The sequence below is a fragment of the Alligator mississippiensis genome, chromosome 8, assembly GCF_030867095.1.
Source record: "Alligator mississippiensis isolate rAllMis1 chromosome 8, rAllMis1, whole genome shotgun sequence".
Classification (NCBI taxonomy): Eukaryota; Metazoa; Chordata; order Crocodylia; family Alligatoridae; genus Alligator; species Alligator mississippiensis.
Window position 1 is genome coordinate 67,485,691 of NC_081831.1, and position 12,242 is coordinate 67,497,932.

Sequence of the window (12,242 nt, forward strand, 5' to 3'; positions counted from 1 at the left end):
TTCAATGCAGACTTTAAGCTAGCGACAGTATTTCTAAGGTACTAACCAGCCTGGCATTTAATCTGAAGTGGCCTTTAAGTGGCATGGAGGACTTTGTATGAACCCTTTGAATTGGACTGCATGTTACCTTACACAAATAAGGGATTTTATTTAAATAAACCTATATGATTAAAAAGACTAAAATGATAATGTTTGTATGTCACTCAGTAATTAAATCCAGCCATCCTTGTGAGAAGGGTAATATGCCTGTTGTATTAAAGTAAAGCACCAAAGCACACAGCACTGATTTACCCAAAGTAATATCATAAAGCAGTGCCCAAGACAAGAGAAGAACCTGGGAGTATTGACTCCCTCTGTGGGCGCTAGTCCTCCAGAAGACACTGAGGCCAGCACACCATAGCAGAAGCATTGTATGCGCTTCATCAAGATGGAAAAATCACAAGGACCCACCAGAGATCTGTTATGTGGTCTTCAACTCCTGAAGAGAAAGTGACTCAAAAGATTAAGAGTGCCTTGCCTTGTAGGCATAGCGTTCCTAGACTGGGGAGAGCTGCTAAGCTCATGCCTGTGCTGGCCTGAAGCTACTTAAAGGGAAATTGTATCTATTCATATCAAACACAGGGGAGCAAGATTATATTTGACATATGTTGGCAAAATATTTGCTATGGAGTCAGAATCACTGCAAGCTACCCATGTCCACAGAACAGGAGAGAAAATTTATCAACAGTAAATTAAGAAACCTCCCCATTTTCAAAACATTCCCCAGATTTGGGCCAAACTGCTTACTAGCTCTCCAAGGATGGATGTCAGGTTGGATGCTGCAGATCAGGACCTAAAGGATATCAGAAGGGTTCTGCATTCAAACATGGCCAGAAAAGCAAGGATGCTGTAGAAAGACAAAGGTATTTCTGCAAAAACTGTGTGGTGACCAGGGATGGAAAAGTAGAAGAGCTGCAGAGGCAGGGTGCAGTGCACTTGCTAACTCATGCACATGCAGTGCTCAGGCTTAGCACAGCGGGACAAGATTGACCTGGCAGAGCTGTGCAGTGAATTCTGGTGAGAACCTACTAACGCTGCTCCAGGCCAGCTTTAACCATGGCTCATTGTTCCTCGTTTTGATAAACAGCAAATTTACCTAATGGAAAAGGAGAAGGAAACTGTGTTGTTATGATACTAAACAAATAACTTTCCAGGGGATTGTTCTGGAGAAAAAGAGAGAATGGTTAGGTAGTTCCTCCTGGGCTAGACTGTGCAAACCTTACTTACTCCTGTGACCTCAGTGGTGGTACCTGAGTGCCTCAGGGGTGCTCTACACATTACATTTATGCCACAATTAATATGTTAATTGTGGCATAAATGGCAACAGTACTACAGGTGTATCCAATTTAAGATACCATAAAATGGGAATATAAAAATATTCCACATATATTCTTATGGCTGGTTTCTGTGGTGCCTTAAACTGAGTGTGTGGCATGTCAGAGGCTGCCTCAAGGCCAGTGCCAACTATCGGTCCGTACCTCCAAGGTAGCCCCGGTTTTCCAACTGGGCCCAGGACTGCCTGTGGGTTCCCAGCAGGGGAAGTCAAGGGCCCCCCACCAAGGAGTATAACTTCCACGTGGGGGATGAAGCTCCTGGAGGGGGGAGCTAAAGGGCTTCCCTTACCTGCAACATTAAATCCCAATGCCTTGTAGCTCCCTTAGCTGCCAGGCACAGATCAAAAGCTCCTGGCAGGAGAAGCCAAAGGGCAACTTTAAACCCCATCGCTCTGGTTTCAGATCCCTGAGGGGAAAGTACTTCAGCTCGAATCTCTGTTTCCCTGCCCTGGCAGCCCCTCCACAACTGCCAGACAAGGAGCTTAACCTTCCTGGGGGGAAACCCTTGAGCAGACCTGGCTAAGCCTCTTGTGGGCTCAGATCAAGCATAGTCCTATGCTTGCCTGGCAGGGGAAATGCCATGATCACCATGGTGGCTTCCTAGTCACACCGGGGAAGACCTCTCTGCTGGCATGGGGTAGGTAATGCATAGCTGACCATGGCTTTATGCCCACTTTATGGAAATGGGAGACTCCCTAGCTCGCTCCTGGGGCCATATGGCTCAGGGCAAGCAAAACTCAGGGGAATCCAAACAAACCCCAAGCCTCTGGACTTGGGCCTGCAAGTAAAATGCCTGCCAAAGGATTTGGGAACGTCTGAAGCCCCAGATAGGGTTGGAGGAGGTTTGCCGGAGTAGGGCCACTTTCGGTTCTGGACTGACTCTTGGATTTGGGATTTGTTTTGGCTAATTTGGCTTGGGATACAGAAAATTATTTAAAAAAAAAAAGCCCTGGTCCTGAGACAGTTCAGGGTCTCAAAGCAGCCCCAGTGCCATCCTGGGACTGGGGCCAACAATCAGATGATCAGGCACGCTAGGCTTCAGGCACCCAGCTTTCAACTTGCCGGTAGTAGAAGGGGCATGGTTGGCACCTGGTTCCTGGTCCCAACATTGCGTCTTGTGCCATGCACATGGCAAGGCAGGAGGTAAAATTGTTGGGATCAGGGATCAGATGTCATGGTGTTTTTAAATGGACATGTCCCAGGGGCCTATGTACCCCCCAACATGTGACCGCCACCACGACAAGGTGCACGAATTCCCAAAGCCATATGCTTGTCGCAGGCAGCCATTTTGAAGGTCAAAAATAGCCTGAAAGAGTGCACCTCCCAACAGGATGATTCAGTGCTGTATTTAAAAACTTCCCTGGGCTCCTGGAAGTGGGGGAGGGGACTGGCTGATTGTATCTGTGACCCTGGCAACTCTTCACAAGCAGAGACAGCTGAGTCACTAATATTTAGAAAAATAACATAATTGACTGTATTCAGCCCTGCCGAGGACCCCTCCTGGGTATTCACAGTTAAACATTAGCAACTCGGCCATTTCTGGCAGGCTTTGTGAAGGGCTGCCAGGGCTTTAGATTCAATTAGATGACCTCTGACAAACCCATTTCCACTGCAAACATCTTTTCTTTTTTAACTGTATTGAATCCCTAATAAATATAGTGAAATTGGAGGAGACAGCCCTTCCTACCTCACTGACTGTCCCAAAGCACCCTATACACAGCCAGATGATGGGCCCAGATGAAATGTATGCATTGCCTGATGTGATTCAGTAGTCTGTGTACGACACTATTTAAATATGAGAATGTGAAAGTGCAGCAGTTGGATACAGAATAGGATGTGAAATGATGCTGAAAACTATTGCCATGCCATGGGCGGGGGTTTTATAAGGCAGACTGCTTGCTCATTTTGACAAATTTTTATATCACTGGATATTTTTCCCCATCATTAGCTATTGGATTCTCTAGGTTTAAAAGGTACATGGGGGGACTACTCGATTCTTTGCTTTGTATTATATATTTTGAATCACAGTTGTATGCATTCTGACCAACCCATTTTGGTTTGGTAACCCTGTTCTTAGCACATCTAGACAAGTCAGCCCAGCTACTAAGCCCTGAGTCTTCCTTGCACAATAATGTACAACTAAAGGAATCAGGGAAGTGCTAGACCCTTCAGATGGCACTCCTGAGAGAAGTTTAGCAAATCAAGTTTTTAAAGAGCATAGTCCACTCTGTAGGTTACAAAGAGAAATTAATTCAGTGACACAAAATTAAATTGGTATGTGCTCTGATGAGATTGTTACTCACTCAGTGCTTAGGGCCTGCTAACATTTTTTCTGCCAACATCACAACGTTATTTTGTACATGATGCAAAGCAATATAGCAAAGGTGGCTACGGAGAAGGAACTTTTCTTTGGCATATGGTGCAAATTGGGATGTGGAACAGAAACACCGCATGGAGTTCAGTCCTCGGTTTTTTTCCTGAATGCTCCCTGCTGAGCAATGCCACAATTAATCAAGCTTTCTAGGTTTTAGTTAATTGCTGGACCCCAATAAATTGGTTTGTACTGGCTTTGGTCCAGGCCTGATAATTTCATAGCCTTGAGTTTGGAAACTACTGCACATTCACACAGAACCCTGCAAGCAGGGAGCTGGGATAAGAAAGAATAAAAGAAACTCTTGTTGTGCTAGGTTTCATTAATACTTAAAAGCCATTCCACCAGGAACAGTGTCCTTTGCTAGATGTTTATTTTCACTCTGTATTTAATAATGGTTTTATGATGAAAGAAAACCCCTTTATTTTAAAACTTCTCTGTAGATAATTGTTCTCAAAATAGGAGTCTCTAATTTCACCAGCATCCCCTTCGAAATTTCCACTCAACCCATCTTCCATTGAAAGTTCATTGAGGCTTTTTGAGAATGGTCAAAGACTATTCAGATGCACCACTGTTTGAGTGAAAGGTTCCTGGAGGTCTGCTGAAGAAAGTTCAAGGCCTGCTCTCTGACTTAGGCAACAGGATGCATGCCACCAGTGGTTCTACAGTGTGACCCTAAATTAGCCCAAGATAACATAAGGAGACATCCTAAAGAGACTATGGAAAAGATTGTGATGGATTCCATCAAATGCATATTCTGAATGCGTGTAGAAAATCTGATGTCTCCTCCTTTGCTCTGAGGTTAACACATGATATTTCTGTTAACGTGAAAGAAAACTCTTGAACTATCAGTAGTATAGTTACCACTCTTACCACTGGGCCCAAGTATGGAAGGGGCAAAATACCCTCACATCCTACTGGCATCAACGGGAGTGGACAGTACTCAGCACCGGGCAGCTCCTGGCTCTATGTTAGAAACAGTTGACTTTGTTCTCCCTAGAGAAGTCTCATTTGGCAACTTCAGTTTCACTAATGGGTTTCAAATGCTCTGTCAGACCAGTACATTTTCTGTGCAAAAGAATTACATAATGTGGGAGGTGTTACGTAACCTCTTTGTTATTGTCTTTGGCTCACTGAGGCGAGATTAGCAGCACTAATCATGCTTTTAGAAAAGCATATTTGATTTGAGATTTGGGGTCCCATTTGGTCTTCTTCATTTGCTCAATTTTGCCTCAGAAAAAGAGAATGAACAGAGCCTACTTTGTGTATCCCAGCTGCAAAAAGATCTTCAGCAGCAACTACATCTACATCAGGGTGCAGTGTCTATAGGCACTTAACTGCCTTTTAGGTACATGGTTACATTTTGGTGAAAATCCTTAAAAAACTATTGAAGTAAATGAAGATTTGTATCAGCTGAAAAGGTATCTTGTAGCCTCAATTGCAGGGAAGAACTTAATGCAATTGCAATAAAAGAGGTGATAAAAGAGGCACAAGAGTACTACTGCAATTGTAGAGAACTTGTACATGAACGCTGCCATTTTCAGAGACAGATAGGGATACAGCAGCACTGAAAAGACAATCAGAATAAATCTCATTCTATAACTTAAGTGAACTTTCATGCAAAGAGAATTTTATATTGCAAAGAGGATTTTATATTGCTTTTCATAGAACATGATGAAAATGTAGGCATGCAAAAGCTGCTGGACTTGTACAGTTTGTTGTAACTTTTTATCAAGTGAAGTTATATCTTGAGTCTGATTCACCCATATACATGTTTTCTGTATACAGCTGTGTATCATGAGAATTTAATTAATTACAGATTTGTACTTTGATATCATATACTGGGAACTGAAAATGCCCTTCTTCACTTGTGCAAAAGCTCATCCAGTGGCCTGCACTGAAGTCTTGACATTTTCAAAATGAGGCAAGGCACCAACTCCTACTGACTTACAAAAAAAGATTAAGGAAAAGATGAAAAGTACTTACTCTTAATCAATAGTGTTAAAGCAAGGTGAGAAGCCAGCTTTCTGGCATCATTGGGAATCACCTCTAAAAAGTTAATTTAGTGGATGAACACCCCTAAAGGACAAATCAGAGGTCAAATGTTCCTGTCAGAAAGATTAAGATGCAACACTGGCAGTAAGCTATGTGCCTGTCCAGAACTAGACCAGGTGTAAATTCAAGCATCTGGTTTTCAGAGAAGGATAAAACTTGATAGGACAGAAAGAAACAAACATTTTAAAACATCAGGTCCTATTCTCATAGAGTCTCATGGTAATTTGGACATCTACCTCTCTTCGGCTCCCTTAAAGACCCAACTTCAATTGCTTGTTAATCTTGGTTATAGCTCTTGTGACACTTTCACCTGCAGTGAACTGCTGGGTTATGATGCTATAATGCTCACTTAACTGATGTGGATCCTTTGTTCATAGGAGAAATACTCAGACAAGTAGTCCCATTAACTTAATGTGGAATTCTATATATGAGGAAGGAATGTCCAAAATTATGCACATTTTATAAATGTCTAAAATAGATCTAGATTAAATTAGATAGAGGGAAGATGCAGATGAATGCCTTGAGATGAATGCAAATCCACCACTACATCCATCACAAGTACTTCTGCATGCATGGCCTATACACCTATCACATGCAAGACTGGTCTCACCCATGGTTTAGTGGCACCTTCTTTGAAACACAATTAATTTTAAAGCTATCCTTACATTTCTCTGACATTTCTTATTTTTGTCACAATTACTTTACCATTACATGATCATTAATTGGACTCTTATAGGTCTGTGAAATTTTCTGACAGATCTAGAAATTGATATTTTCTAGCATGTTTAGTACATTGGTATACTAATTCCAAACATGCATCATGATTCAAGACAGTCTCATGACTGAGACTTCAAGACTCAAAATACTGAGACTTTTATCCAAGGATCTCAGAGTTTTTTATTGGTCAAACCTCACAATTACCCCACCAGGCAGGTTAAGTATTACTATTACCAAAGATATCTAAAAGTCCATGGGAATTTTTCCATTGACTTTCATGAATCAGGATTTTAAATTAGTGACTTAACAACAGCATAAAAGTCACAATATTTTGTACTGAGATCCTTGGATAGAAGTAGAGAAGTACTTGTGATGTATGTAGTGGTGGATTTGCATTCATCTCGAGGCATTCATCCGCCTCTTCCCTCTATCTAATTTAATCTAGACCTATTTTAGAGGAAATGGCAGAGCTGAGAATCCGGGTCATCAGTCCCCACTGTAATCACAAGAGCGTCCAGATTTCTTTTCCATGATGAAGTTCAACATTTATGGCTCAAGCACAGGGACAAACATTTACTCAGAAATGAAACTTTTATTGTAGAATCCTGCAAATGACTTTAAGGAGGGGAGGGAGGGGGGAATGTTAAATATATCTTCCAAAAGATTTTGTTTAAGTTCTAGGAATGCAAAAAAAAATCAGGAGTTCACAATTTCTAAAGCTTTCTTTCACACTTTTATAGTTTTTCAGATTCCCAGGCCTGATTTCAGGCTAAAACATTTTGTTACAGTTAAAGGGAAAGTCAGGTCATAAACAGGGATGTTTATGAAGACTCCATTAGGCACCTGTCATCCTAAATTTGGATAACTGGGCTAACAGCTAGTATTCAAGTACACCAAGATGCAGTATTGATAGGTTTGAATCTATGTGGGCTTCTCTTTTGCTCTCTTTCTTATTGCCACATGATTGAGAAATTAGATTGGGATAACTGAGCATTGTTAAGTATCTTAGCTTCATCCACAACATACGGAGATGGAGCTTTAATTGCCAGTTTCACAGACTGTTGGCTGGATAAGTCCCATTACTTTTAATGAGAGTCACATGGATAAATCTCTGAGCTCTTTAAAACTGTAGGGGCATCCTTGAGTCTTTAAGGCCCATCCCTGTGGATGCAAGGGGAGAAATGCTGTCTTGTGCAATTTTTTTCTCCCCAAACTTCAAAACACAGCGAAACATAAGAGCCGGTATTTTCCAAAGCGGGGCGGGGGGAGGGACCGAGTCTAACAAGGGGTGCCTTGAGTCTGAAAAGGTTGAGAATAACTGCTTTAGGGAATACAGGGTGTGTCTACATGTGCAATTAGTGCACACAAATAAAGTTCTAGAGTTTTTTGCTCCTGGGTGGGCCATTTGAATGTGTGCCCAGGAGCAAATAACTGTGAAGCATATTGCTTCAGATTTGATTCGTGCCCAGCACATTGAGCCTGGTTGGAGCAGCCCCAGAGCTACTCTGACCAGGCTCAATGTGCTCTGGAGGGGCTGGCTAGGGCACTAAGGTGCTTCAGTGCAGGGCTGGCCAACAGGCAGCACCCATACTGAAGCACCCTCATGCCCCAACCAGCCAGGCAGTGTCTACTTATGCACTGCTGCACATGAAAAAACTCCAGAGCAAGCTACTACTTGTATTTACAAGTACAAGCCTATTCCAGAGTTCATTAGTTCTGTGCACCCGTTGTGCGCACTGTTTGAGTACTGCAACATAGATGAGGTGACACAGGTCACAGACTCTAATGCAAAGCCATATCAGCTGCAATGACACTAATGAGAAGGACCAAGGCCGATATCGCATTAGTTTTTAATTTCTTTGGTTCAGAAGGTTAACATTGCTCATCAGTGGTATTTTAACAGAGCTGAAATAGGCCCACTGTGAATAGCTGTACTATCAGCTTTCTTCTCAATTCCCCTCCAATCTATTTTGGTCCTCACCTCAGTAAAAGGCAATGTATTCCCAAGCCTAGTCAATCCCCCGGGGCTCCAAGATTGATGGGAGCCAAGATACATGTTTTACATTTTATTTTTCAAAGAAAGCCTTGAGCCCAAGCATGTCTTTGCAAGAGCAACCTGTTTCCTTGACCTTGTGCCATCATCTCACAGAATTTAATAGAAAATGCCAACTTTGAGCTACCCCCTCATTTTCTTGAACTACCTGTTAGAACCCAATAAATAATTCTCTCTTTTCCAAAGAGTTCTACCAGACAGCCCAAAAATCTGTAGAAAGGATCTCATTCTCTACTATATTGTGTAGTTATACAGAATATTATTCTCATCCCTCCTAAATTCTCTTGGGCTTTTCTATAAGGAAAAATAAGGAAACGTGTCAGAGCCACAGTCAAGAGAAAGTCAGCAGTGTACTTTTATAAGATGACACAGACAAAAACAGAGAATTTCCAATTTGGGGTTCCATTTTAAACAACACTGATAATTAGCTGTTGAACTCTCATTGAAACATAGGCACTTTCAAAAATCCTATTATACATACTCTACAATGTAGAGTCTACATAAAGGTTACTTACTGGTAATTCACCAACATTCAGCCACCTCCCTAACAGAAAAATACAATCGCTTCAATCACAGAACAAAAATAATAGTTTAGAGACCTGGCAGAGAAATTAAGACTTTAACCTACTGTAGTATTATGCGACTCCCGAAAGCTAGAGTGAAACGTTATGCTGGATTTTGGTGATGACACAATGTCAGCTGCTCCTGCTCTTTCAATGCTGTTCCTCTTTCATGGCCATTGGTTATGTTCACATCTCATCTGGAAGATGGCGCCTCAGCTCCTCCTAACATCATGTAGAAAACAATTCAGTGCAGGCCTGGAAGAAAACTGCTACCTACTAAGTCACCAACACAACTTCCTACAACACTCCGTGATTTTTTCCCATATATTATAAAAATGAAGAGGATCAGTATAACCATCTTTGATCTTCTGCATAACACAGGCCAGAGAACTTGTAATTCCTACATCAAGCCCCTAGCTAAAAACTAAAACCTCTCTTTTAGAGTATGGACACCTAAACTAGTTACTGGGTGGGTAAAAGTCGGTGGGGCTTTACTCTCTGTCAGCCACTCTGCAGCCATTGACCGTATGCATGCTCTTACCCCAGATGATTTATGTCTAGTACTTGTGGTCAGAGCAATGGTCTAGGATTCCTTTGGGATTTCCATGCACAGGTTTGAATCCTGTTAAACTGAGATTCTGAAGTATTCTTCCATATATAACAAAGTTGTGAAATCTTCTTTGAAGACTTTAAGAAAGGGGTTGGCTAGGCATCTATCTTGGATGGTTTAGGAATAGCAATCATGTCTCTGTGCTGGGGACTGAACTAGTTGACCACTGAGGTCCCTTCCAAACAGGTGTTTCTAAGCAGAAGCCAAAGTGAAATAAATTACTCCATTTTCACTGAGCACATTTAGCTTCTACTTACCACAAGAGGCACGGGAGCACTTGCCACAGAGTTGATGTGCAGTAAAACTCCACCCCTCTTTTATCCTGCAGTCAGTAAAGTGCCTGTGCCTCCATAACCCCTAGAGAGACATTCGGTCTTGATTTAAACTGGCTTGCGTGGACTTTGGATCAGGCTCCTAGGGGAGTGTTCAGGGGTTGGATTGCTCAGAGATGAGGCCCTCAGTGCAGGCAGGGGAGGTGTTTCCATGCCACATCTGTAATCATAGGTGGAGGCCAAGCAGTTTGACCAGGCAAAATGTTTAAAGGCCAGATCCCATTAGGTGCTGCTCCTCTTCAACTCAGAGCTTTGTGGTCCAGTCACACAAAGAATTAAGCAAATACTAGACTCGACCCACAGCGAGCAACTCCATGAATGAGTCCTTGCAGGAGCAGGGTCTCAATTAATCAGGTTTTCTACCCACGAGGGGGAATTTATAACATTCCCATTATCTTGGCATTTGTTTTTCCACATGCGTGATCCCACCGCTTGCCACGGCTCACCCCTTGCCAGTGATTTTGCAGCGACGGCTCCCGGCCCCGTAGGAGAATTTCTCGTGTTCGCTGACGTCTCCACCCTTAGAAACAAGAGCCGCTCCCCGCGTGTGCAGGGCCGGCATCCCACGCACACCCCCCTGGAGCCAAACAGACGCACAACGCGGGATTGTGTCTGCATGTTACAAAACGTTCAGCTCTAGAAAGCAGCTTTATTTTTTTTTTTCACGGTATGTTTTATTATGCCTCATAAATTAGAGCTGGAAAAAAAAAACCCCACTTAATAAGGCAACTCATGCCACCCGCTCCCAGACAGTCTTAGGATCAGAAGAGATGAGGCTTGGGAGGGATCACATCCAGTCCACCCCTGCTCCCTGGCTGCAACTTGAGACCCTGGCTCCTCATTCTGTCGCCTGCCGCTGAGACCAGCCCCGCGCCATCCTCTCGGGCTGCTATTAACCCCCTTCACCGCCACCTTCTCCTTCAGCTTTCTCTTCTCCAGACTCAGCAGCCCCGCCCGCCCAGCACCTCCCCGAGCGCCTTGCCCGGCGCGCTGCCGCGGTGCCGGCTGCCTGCCCCCGCAGCTCGCGGCCCGGCCCGGCCCGGATGCCCCCCCGGACGCCCCGCAGGAGGAGGCGGGCGCCGGCACGAGGGTTTCCCTCCGCGATGCCTTCTCCGCGCGCTGGTCCCGGCTCCGCTCGTCCTCCCTTCCCGCGCGGGCCGGGCTGCACCAGCCCTTGACCGAGACGGAGCCCCGGTCCCCCGGGGGCAGCCGAGGGCGAGCCCGCGCCGCACCGCACCGCCTCCCGCGGGCGCGGCCCGGCTCCGCCCCGGAGCGCGGGGCAGGGGCAGAGGCAGGGGCAGGGGCAGGGCGGGGGCGGTGCCGGCTGCCAGTCCCAGCGGCTCGGCTCGGCGCGGCTCGGCGCGGCGGGGCTCGCGCAGCATCCCGAGGCAGCCGCAGCAGCAGGTACAGGTGCCGGCCCCGCAGGTTGGTGCCCCGGTCCCGGTCCCGGTGCCGGTCCGGCTCGCCCGGGGAGCTGCCTCCTTGGCGCGGGTCGAGCCCTGGCCCCGAGGGCGGCAGGGATCCAGCAGGTTGGTTTTTCATCGCCAGGACTTCAACCCACGAACGGGCTGCGCTCGCGGAGGCGCCGCTCCCGGCTCCGGGTGACAATTTAGACAGCTGGATGATGGAGATTTCCATCATCAACTCCTCCCTCCCTTGCACTGCCCCGGGTTTGGAAGGAGCTCGGAGGTAGGATGGAGGATGAATCCCGCTCCCTTTGTAACTAGGTTTTGCCCGCAGAAGAGGCCGGAGGTTGTAAGTGTTCCTGCTTCTGCCAGGCGCAGTGATGCCCTGGGGTTTTGCATGCTGTGGGGAGACTAAATGGCAAGGTTTTAATTTTAAACACCCCAAAAAGTGCAGCTTAGAAATGGCTCTGTGAGATACGGACGTGTTCCAGGGGGACGAAAGGTGAATCAAACTTTTTTTTTTTCCTTAAATTAAAATTTCCTATCCTGCTTCCAAGAAGGACGGTGAACCGCTATTTTACTTCTGTGCAGAGGAAGTGCCTTTTGGCTTTTGAATGTTCTCACGTGCATTTTAAATGATTTAGGAGTCTCTACAGTACAAACGGAGGGGCCGTGTGATTTTTAGTGCCTAGGATGGATAGCCATTGTTACTGTTGTGTTGTGTTGTGTTGAGGTAGGGCAAAGAAATGACAGCATGGTGAA

General features: G+C 45.0%; 1 protein-coding gene across 7 annotated transcripts in view; it reads left to right on the forward strand.

Moving 5' to 3' along the window:
- Nucleotides 1-11,393: 11,393 nt before the first annotated feature.
- Nucleotides 11,394-12,242, forward strand: part of CHRDL1 (chordin like 1) — a 57,632-nt gene continuing 56,783 nt past the window's right edge. For 3 of the 7 annotated variants that reach the window (XM_014607202.3, XM_019487816.2, XM_059732812.1), the window contains exon 1: nt 11,394-11,603. The gene's annotated coding sequence lies outside the window, so the exon portion shown is untranslated. Of the gene's footprint in view, nt 11,983-12,242 lie in introns of all 7 variants that reach the window. The other 4 variants (XM_019487814.2, XM_019487817.2, XM_019487810.2 and 1 more) reach the window with 3 other exon arrangements.